Source organism: Clupea harengus, chromosome 13 (assembly GCF_900700415.2).
Source record: "Clupea harengus chromosome 13, Ch_v2.0.2, whole genome shotgun sequence".
Classification (NCBI taxonomy): domain Eukaryota; kingdom Metazoa; phylum Chordata; class Actinopteri; order Clupeiformes; family Clupeidae; genus Clupea; species Clupea harengus.
The window spans coordinates 16806940-16817317 of record NC_045164.1 but is presented as its reverse complement, the minus strand read 5'-3'; the positions used below and the strand labels follow the sequence as shown (position 1 = coordinate 16817317).

Here is a 10378-nt window from a genome sequence, read left to right as displayed (position 1 = left end):
GCAGAGGTTTTCTGCAGGTAGATCGGGTGGAAAGACTGTGGCAGTATCCCACAGTGGAGATAGTCTAGAGTAGGAGGGGAAGAAAAGAGACAAAGTGTGTGGACAGAGCTAAGCTGCCTTACACGTGTATATGTAATTATAGGTATTGGTGATGAGAAATAATGTTATCACAGCCATCACCATTTGCAAGGGAGAGAGCGGAGAAATGTTACATATAGAATATCAGAAAATCAGTCACATACACAAAAAAATATATTATCAGTATTATCTGTACGGACATAATGGCAGAGGCCAATGTTAATTATGAAAGAATGAAAGGAAGGATGTAACCTACCTTTTATGCCCGCGCTTAGTGTTTGTATGAGCCGTTGAAATAAATTGCATTTTATAAGTGTAGGAATGCGGCCATCAAATCCTGCTTACTAAACAGGCCTATTCTGGTGTGTTCTTCTGTTCCAACTGGCTGAATGTGATACATTTTTGTGTTTGTAGTCCCGAACTGCATACTACAAAAATCTAACCGCAGTTTAAGCGAACACAACGTTAGCTAGCATGTCAAACAGGGCTAATCAGAGTCTTTCCACGGCTCCGGGGCTATTAAATCAGCAGGAGAATGTAAAATCGCACATCTGGCTGATACAACTATAAAATAGCAAGGTGACCAGTAAAACTACAGCAGATGACTACCCTTGGCTAATTAAAAAAATAAACTTACTTTAAGATGCTTCTTCAGGTTGGAGGTGGAGTCTTTGGACCCTGAAAGGAGGTTGGTTGCGGTCAAGCAGAGGTTGCACTGCACAGTTATATTACGTTCTCCCTTCTCTTTCTTTAACATGAAATGCTGTTAGAATTTCCAGGATAGAAAAGCATTCCTGCCCTGGCTCTGTTGTGCCGGCTCTGGCACCTGCTCCTCTTCCGACTCCATTAGCAGCTACTGATCACGCAAATAGCTAATTTTCATTCGTTTTCATGTTGGGGATTCTGGGAAATGCATCAAGTTGCCTTAATTTATTTAGAGAGTGAATAAACTTGTGAAACAGAGAAGTACCGTCATGTAATCCATTGATTTCAACAATGTAACTGTATTCTGAATACCATCTATTTAAATTGTAACTGTAACGGAATACAGTTTTTTGTATTCTAAATACGTAATGCCGGTACATGTATTCCGTTACTCCCCAACACTGTGCACAATATACATGTAACTTGATACTTAGGAAACTTGATACACTCGATCACTACAACATTATTTAGATGTATTCCAAATATCATCTATAGGGGGCACTATAACTGGCTCATTTCAAGAATCGTTTCATGTAAAAATGTGAATACATGCAAACATAGCTGTTTGTTTGTTTTTTGTTTGTTTTTGTAGAATAAATGGGCAGAAACCATCTACATTAAGGGTTGCATGACGGCTCTGGAGGACTGGCTACCACGGAATATTTACATCGTAGCTGGAGTCTTCATGGTCATCTCACTGCTACAGGTGGGCTACTTTGTCTAAATCTATTTTTGATCTTCCTGTTGAACTTGAGCCCATGTTCTAGAGCACAGACCATACGATGCCAGATGACGGCATATTGTGTAATCGTGTATCGGTAACCACATTCAAAAGAAATCCACATTCAAGCACTTTTTAACAAACTCTGTAATTCACTTTTTTTGACAAAACCCTTTTTCTCTCTGGAGGTAATGGTTTCCAAAATTACTCCTATAGCTTTGTATGCACAATGCCATGCGGATTTTGCCATGCCATTTTGGCTCCTTAAATAAGAGCAAAAGGGGCTTTTTCATTTGAAACGTGTAAAATGTATCATTAATCTACAATTAAGGGATGTAAAACATTGATTTTGAAAATATACTTTAAAATTTGTTTTGATTACTGATGCCAAATTTGAGGTACAATTGTTTGCAGATGTTTGGGCCTCACTATGGAAATGATTTAGTTGATTTTTGAAATAAAATGAAAGGAAATGAAACCCTTGCAGCAAACAAACACTAAACAATTTAGGCTTTCTTCATATGTTAATGCTCTGTTCTTTTTTTATGTCACGACTTTAAGTTATTTAGTAATTGTGGCGTGTGCAAACGTTTGGGTACCCTACTAGGGGAGAACTAGTAATACTCCTTTGACTGATATCACAGTTTGCAAATTATTATTGCATGACAGCTGAAAGTCTTTATTTTTCACACACTATTTTTTGCAGATCACTTCTGAGCTACATTCTTGCATGCACTAAGATGATTAACAGCTGTTAGGGAATCCTTCAATCAAATGTTCCTCTGCATACTTCCTATTCATTTGGCAGATGCTTTAATCATAAAGCGATTCACAATCTACTAAACAACGATCAATCTACGTTAAGTTAGGAGACAGAGGTCTAATTCTAGTCACTCTGACAAACTGCCAAGAGAGCAGGTAGAAGAAGAGCCCTGTAAGTGTTATGCATGTTAGAGGTGGAGATGAGTCTTCAAGAGATTCTTGAAGATATGGATGCCCCTGCTCTGATAGCATTTGGTAGCTCGTTCCACCATCAAGAAACCACAAATGAGAACAGTCTGGACTGCAATTGCCTTGTGTGAAAGGATGCTAATGTCAGGCGTTGTCCCTTGGAGGAGAAGAAACATAAGTAGACCTATTAGTCACTCTTGAGGCAAGCTTTAGTAACTTGAATTGAATGCATGTGCCCATAAGCAGTGGAAGTTAATGAGCAGCAGAGTGACAAGTGCCCTTTTGGGTTTATTCCCCTGGGTTCTGGATCATCTGGGTTTCACTAGTGCCCTTTTAAATCACCCACTTCTGATTTCAATACGGATTCTCTGGTCAACGCGTTATCTCTGCCGACAAACGCGATTACAGGCATCATGGAGGAAGTTAAAAACAAACGGTCATCTGGAGAGTTTTAAACTATACTAAACGAAGGGAAATCTACTGTATGGAGATGTTTCTGCTTAGTAGTCGATGCGGATTATAATGAGGCTGTTGGATATGTCCAATGTAAGAAGTGTGAAGTTTTAATGAAATATGATTGCTGCCATCCTCTTTCTCCACAACAACGTGGATTAAACCTCGATGATTGGACTATGTAGATAGTTTTATAACGAACGTTGTCGTGCACCTAAAGTTTTCAAGAAAAAAAAAGATCTTCAATGGTAAGACTTGTTTGTTTTGCCTCCTCTGGTGTAGCATATAATGTGAGTTTTATTTGGGCATAGCAGATGCCTGGCGTGTGTAATGTGTAGGCTATTTCATTCCGTTCTTGAAATGTGAATACTTTAATTTAAATATGCTTATTTGCCCTCTCAGCGCTTGTTTGAGTGAGCAAGTGCATTTATCTGTTGATGCCCGAGTTTAATAAAGGCAGGCTATTCGTAAAAAACGTACGTAAATGTGTCATTAGTATTAGTTGAGACATTGACTTTGTCGGGCTCGGGTCGGGTTCAGACAAAATATTTGAATGGCTGTCGGTCTCGGGCCGGGCTCGGGCACTACTCTGTCGAACGCGGGCTAGGCTCGGACAGAAAAATCCGGCCCGATCCACCCTCTAATGCAGAGAGGCCCAATGAAGTTGAATCCCCCCACCGCTTCAGCACTCCTACTTACCCACTTGTCTTGTCTACTCATAGACTCATCTATACTCCTCCACTTTGCAATACCATACATTTTGGATGGTATCAGGAGTCCCAGTTGAATCCTTTTCCATTTGAGCGTCCGCTTATTAAAGTCTTAACAGGCTTTCTTCTGCTTTGGCTTCGGCAGTGGCTTCCTGCGTGGACCACCACTATGCATTCCACTTCTATGCATCTTACTGTGTGATGAAACATTCACTAATATTAGCAAACACGCTCTTCACGAGCTGAAAGCTCACTTGATAACCTGAGCGCTTGTGATTTACTAGTCGTTTTAGTAATCCTTTGTGCAAAGAAATGATTCTCAGGTCTCCAGGCAACTCTCTCCAATGTGGTGTTATCGTTTGTCTGCCCGAGGGTGAGAGCGGTTCATTACCTTAAGTACCACTTCGAATGGTCAACCAGTGTCCGTGTGATGGTTCATCAGAGGGGAGAGGGAGGGCACTGTGAATTGGGTCATAAAATAGATACTGCTACAGGTTATAAGAACAGTGTTCCACTACATTTGTAGTTTTTGTTAGTTTAGAAATGGCGTTGAAGGAAAACCTTGGGTTGTTTTTATTCATTTTTTCTTCAATCAAGGAAGAATAATTTTGTATAACTTAGGCATTACAACTACATTGTGGTTTTTGTTAGTTTAGAAATGGTGTTGAAGGGAAACCTTGGGTTGTTTTTATTCATTTTTTCTTCAATCAAGGAAGAATAATTTTGTATAACTTAGGCATTACAACTACATTGTGGTTTTTGTTAGTTTAGAAATGGTGTTGAAGGGAAACCTTGGGTTGTTTTTATTCATTTTTTCTTCAATCAAGGAAGAATAATTTTGTATAACTTAGGCGAGTAATTAAGTGATGATCTGATAGGATAGTATTAGTATTAGAGATATTAGATGGTCAATGTCTAAGCATTAATTCAGGATCAATGATGTGGTTGCAGTAATGTGTAGGCATTTTGGGAAAATCCGTCCATCAGGGATTGGAATGCAATTGTAAGACTGTTGTTTTCATTGTCCATGTTTGTTTTATACTCTGGTAAGTGTATGAATCCATCTGCTTGCTACTGATTCTTCCCCTTCTCACCTCCCTTCCCTACTGCTCCACTCCCTCCTTTTTCTATCTGTATCTCTCTATCCCCAAGTAGATGGGTCCCCCCTTTGGGCCAAGGTTCTGCTCAAGGTTTCTTCCTGTTAAAAGGGAAACACCAATCGCCTTAGAGCTTGCTCTAGAAACAATTTGAATTGTTATTTGCGCTATAGAAATAAAATGTAATTAAATGTAATGATAGGGGTTTGGTGTGCCTTTCTCTCCAACAGACACTGTAGTTTTATCTGAAAATGTTCTTGCTTCTCAAGATCTCTTGACTTTCGCAGTTACCCTAAACAACCATTTCTTACTAACATTCCGCTGCTTTGTGAGCATTCTGATCGTCGGCCAGTTGCTTAGAAGAGCACATGTGCATTGAATGTTACCACAACATTTAAAGGGTCAGATAATTGATCAGCCTTTGGAACTGTCATGAGCTGACCATTCAGAATTACAATGCCTTACAAGTCTTAATGAGTCAAAAAGGCCTAGCATGTTAATGTTATGTTCTTAAACTTTGCACATGCCATAATTACTGTTTGTTTGTTTTCTATTTTGAAGTGCATACTGTAAACATTTGAAGAATTTGTTATGTTTTTATATTTGTTTGCTGCAGGGGTGAATTTGTTCCCTAAGCTCAGCTACCTGTTCTGTGGCACTCAATGTGAACTTGTACTCCATATCTTAGATTTTCACCAAGTTCTCTTAAATTGTTATTATGTGTAATGTATATCTTCCAGCTTTCCTCTAATAATAGACAGACTTCAACATCGGCTGGGTTCATCCTGGTCATTTTATTTAACTAAAGGTCAATGAGTCTGTGGATCAATTGTTTAAAGCGTTGATATGCTGTCCATATTAGATTAGATTAGATTCAACTTTATTGTCATTGCCCAGAGTACAGGTACTGAGGCAATGAAATGCAGTTAGCATCCAACCAGAAGTGCAAAGTAGAAGAGTGCAGAGTATGTGCAAATGGTAATATAAATATAGATAAATATGGTATATACAGTATGACATAAGATATAAGTGGTATGAGCAGTAAGAACATGAGCAGCAATAAAGGTGATTAGTGCAGATGTGATATAGATATATGTAAAGTGCAGGTGAAGTACAGGTGAAGGTGGCAGTAGAGGTTATAAAGTTATAAATGAGGTAGGAGACATGATAAGATATAAGTACGATGAATATGGATGACAACAATTTAACATAAATAGATATATACAATGAACAATTTAGTGTAATATAAGCCATCCAAAGGTGATTACTGTCCTGCCATTTTTAGGCACCAATATTTCCGCCTCATCACCATAGTGAAAGCTAATGGTATACAGCCATAATTCCAATCTTTAATTGCAAAATGAACACATACAGAACAAAACGGATAAAACTACTATCCAACATTCTTAACTCTTTCATCAGTATAGTGAAAATATAGTATATGCAAATTAGAAATTCAGAATTCCTACCCAAACCCTTCCTCCTCGGGTAATGAGTAGACCCCATGAGACCAGGGCTAGATTAAGGCACTTTACTTGTGAAAATGGATACTCACATCTAGGGGTTACAATTGAAATGTTACATGCTAGTCCTTAACCTAGTGTGTATGCAAATGCATGTAGAAGGTGTGTGTATGGTGAAAATGTTGAAAGGAATGGACCAGGAAACCCCAGTCATTTTAGTCCATGACCAGCCCAAACTCTGAGTTTATACTGTCCAACAGAGGGGGTCAGAGTCCACAGTTCAAGATTTTTTTTAAAGTAAATGTCCTGAAATCCAGAGAAAAATCCAAGAAGTGGTCGAGCAGGGATTCCACAAATCCAAATGGGAATCTTTATCCAGCAAATCCAACAAAGGCCTTTAGAGTTGGAATAGGTTGTGTCCAGGGTGTGAGGTGTCTACAGTGATTTTTCCTGCCCGTTTCCTGACTCTGGAGGTGTACAGGTCTTGGATGGTGGGCAGGTTGGAGTATATTCCTATCCAGTTTGGTGGCCGATCCAAACCAGACAGTTATGGAAGTGCAGAGAACAGACTCGATGACAGCACTGTAGAATTGGATCAGCAGCTCCTGAGGCAGGTTGTACTTCCTGAGCCAACTGAGTGCTGTTGAGTATGGTGAGGGGAAGTCCACTGTCATCTCCACGGTTTTGAGCGTGTTCAGCTCTAGGTTGTTGCGACCGCACCACAGGGCCAGCTGTTCAACTTCCCGCCTATATGCAGACTCGTCATCATCACGGATGAGCAATAAAACATTATTGGCTTAATCAATCTAATTGTGAGAAGATGCAACTCGGGCTTATCCCTGACAACTGCATGAGTGGAGATTGAGACCATGTGAGAAAAGCAAAGTATTTGGGGGAAAATGTAGGCAAAGATGACGGAGATGATTGACACAGGACCTATTGATGAGTAGCCCAGTGTTGACACAGGACCTATTGATGGGTAGCCCAGTGTTGACACAGGACCTATTGATGGGTAGCCCAATCAAATATTGCTGACATTGTCACATGCACTGTTGGCAAACGTACAACTATTTCATAATCTCCCTACAGGATACCTGGAGACAAAACACAGCCTAATATCTTTGTCGGTTTTAAAGGAAATGTTTACCGTTTGTGCTGCATGTGTTTGACCAAGGGATCTAATGACTGCTCCAGGTAGGCGTAGCTATCATGTGACGGAGAACATGATAGCAAAGAATGCACAAAGAATGCACAAATCAATGTTACGTTAATCTGAAAATCCGTACTTTTTGGAAAAAGTAGTGGATCGAGTAGCGGGGCAGACATAATTTAGCCTTGTTCAATATAAGCGGCTCGTGTTACAGTCGGGTCCTTCCCTGTCCTACCAGGGCTTTTTATTGGCATCACTGTTAATGCTGCCAACTTCTAAGGGTTAATCTCATATAAATATCAATATGTCAATGCTGCCGACTTCTAAGGGTTAATCTCATATAAATATCGATATGTCAATGCTGCCAACTTCTAAGGGTTAATCTCATATAAATATCGATATGTCAATGCTGCCGACTTCTAAGGGTTAATCTCATATAAATATCAATATGTCAATGCTGCCGACTTCTAAGGGTTAATCTCATATAAATATCAATATGTCAAATGTGTTTTAATTAGTGTTGGCCAATGCTTAAGTAGCAATATGTAAGCGAGGTAGTTCTGTTAACTGGAACAGTAAATGGAGTTAAAACTAAATGAGAAGAAGTTACATGGCTAATTATGTTTTGTAAAACACACAAATAAAAACAGTCGTGTCGTCGGTGCTGGAGGGCTTGCAGAGTTCTTTGGTAGTAATACAGAGGACTTAACCTATAAAAGCTGTGTTGTTGATTCAGTTATGGCATCTAGAGTTTGAGGGTGAGAGGACTGTATTTAACAATAAACAGCTGTTACCTTTACCACTTGCTGTTGGAAAAGCAGTTTATTGTATGTTTATTATTTGAGTTAGAGGTATGGAATGTCATATCTTTACATACTTTTCATTCATATTTCTTGTGTTGTAAGTTTCTAAATGTCTCTTTGTTTTTCTTTTTTCCATATCAGATGGTGGGCATATACCTGTCACGGACTTTGATTGGAGACATTGAGAAGGTCAAGTTGAGCTCTGAGCACTGAGGTCTCTCGTGGATGAGAGGTCAAGTTGAGCTCTTACTGAGGTCTCTCAAGTGGATGAGGAGGACAACATTAAGGCCATGGGACTGGGCAAGGCTTGCCTCAAATACCCTCATCTTGACAATTTCAATATGTGCCCTTTTCATGAATGTAGAAGAGGGATGAAGGCACCACCAAGGAGTTGTCTGGCTTTTGTCTGGCTTCGGTGTTACCATGCATTCATATTTTTTACATCATGTTGGGTTTTTAGATTCTTTTACAAATGAGACTTGCTGACACCAAGGATTCCATTCACAGACTTTCACTTTGAACTGTGTACATAATTGTCTGTTATTTTTGTGAAAACACCTTTACATATTTTTTCAGTCAAATTTCAGTCCAGTATTTTGCCTTATTTTAAGGCAAAATCACAAAACAGTTTGAATATTCTCTATTTTTGGATGTTCAGGCAACCTAAACATAAGTTTACAAGCCTCCTTAATTAATTAAAACTATGGAAGCTAAGATTTTTTCCCCAACATTTTTTGTATCAACTGTAGCTTTGCAAGGCATAGCATAACTTTAGACAGTGAAATATGACTTTGAACTGGTTACATCTGTCCTGCTGTAAATCCACATACTGTTTCCTCCACCACTAATGGCAACCCTGGTAAAGATGAGTGAAAGGGCAATACAAATGTCACCTTTTTGGTGATTCTGACTGTTGAAAGTTGAGAAAAATCCTTCATCAAGAAAAAATTCAATTGAATAAAACCATATCTTGCTCAACTTTACGAGGGGTTCCAATAATTGTGGAAGTGACCATTTTGTACTTCTGTATTACCATGTGCCTTTAAAAAAACATATTAGGGACTGAGCTTTTATACCTTTGACATTTTACAAGAGTTTTACAAATGAAAAAAAAAATAAAGTTTGCTCTCCTGTTTTCTAATTACAGGGATGAATGATACATTTTTTAGTTCACCTCGTAGACATATCTATTGTGCCAGCTGGGAGGGCATCATATGAACAGACTATCATATATTCCAAAGAGGAACTTGCTAGAAAAAAGGTGTAATTAAAGTAATTTCTCATTCAGTGGGTCCTAATTCTCAGAACAGCAGACTTACATTGTAGGAACGCTTTTTAGGTGGCTATATTTAGATCAGTCTTGTGTTTTGTTGATTTGATACAATCAGCTAGAGAAAGTATAAAATAATGGTTTAATTTTCAGTTGAGTTATCACAGCACTAGACAGAACTGATTTCTAGCTTTAAGGTTGGGTTGTCCTTGTCCAATTGATCAATCAACCGATGGGCCCCAGTCGCTCACACCGAGACTGAAGAAAGTCTCCTATCACTTTTACTTTAATGCTTTTTTTCACGGCTCCTGCTTCCATTCCCTTTTTTTCATTTCCATTCTTTCTGGATTCTTGTATTGTCATTGTCTTGTGCTTAGTTAAAGGCTAGTGAAACGGACACATATTGATATTGAACTTAAGGGATTCATTAAAAAAGTGAATGGAAAGTCACCCTGAAGCTGGACCAAAACAAAGTGCTTTCCATCACATGAAGAAATGATGGAAATTGCACTGAGCTACTACAGAAGATTAACATTTTGGAATCAAAGATCAATGGTATTTTTTTGAAGAGGGATGAATAACAAGAGGCATCCCTTGACGTCAGCACAACAGTTCTCCCAGACATGGAGAAAGAGGACGGACAGGCTATCATCACAGCCAATGGAGCATCTGTTCATCGTCCTTACAAAAATGGAATGTGAGTGCTGACTGATGGTAAAACCAAGGTACCAGACAAAAAAAAAATTCTAATATGTCAGTATTACACCAGTAAACTCAAATGTAGCTAGACCTGTAAACCCCAGGTATTATTACAGCACTGTTGCCTGTCCTTAAACCACATGAGTGCTCGTAGTCGTATGGAAAACCCTTATCCTCTAAGACTGCATGATATATTTGAGTGCCTCCGATACTCGGAAGAGCAATTTGCCAGGGAAAAGACAGAAAGTTGACAGTGATCGAAACAACACCAGTAAGAT

The 10378-nt window shown here is 38.9% G+C and overlaps 1 non-coding gene across 1 annotated transcript; it reads left to right on the top strand.

Moving 5' to 3' along the window:
* The first annotated feature begins 23 nt into the window (after positions 1-23).
* LOC105892736 lies at positions 24-9272 on the top strand. The gene is made up of 2 exons (XR_004164939.2): positions 24-1489; positions 8273-9272. It is a non-coding gene; the product is annotated as an uncharacterized LOC105892736 (transcript).
* Positions 9273-10378: the final 1106 nt, after the last annotated feature.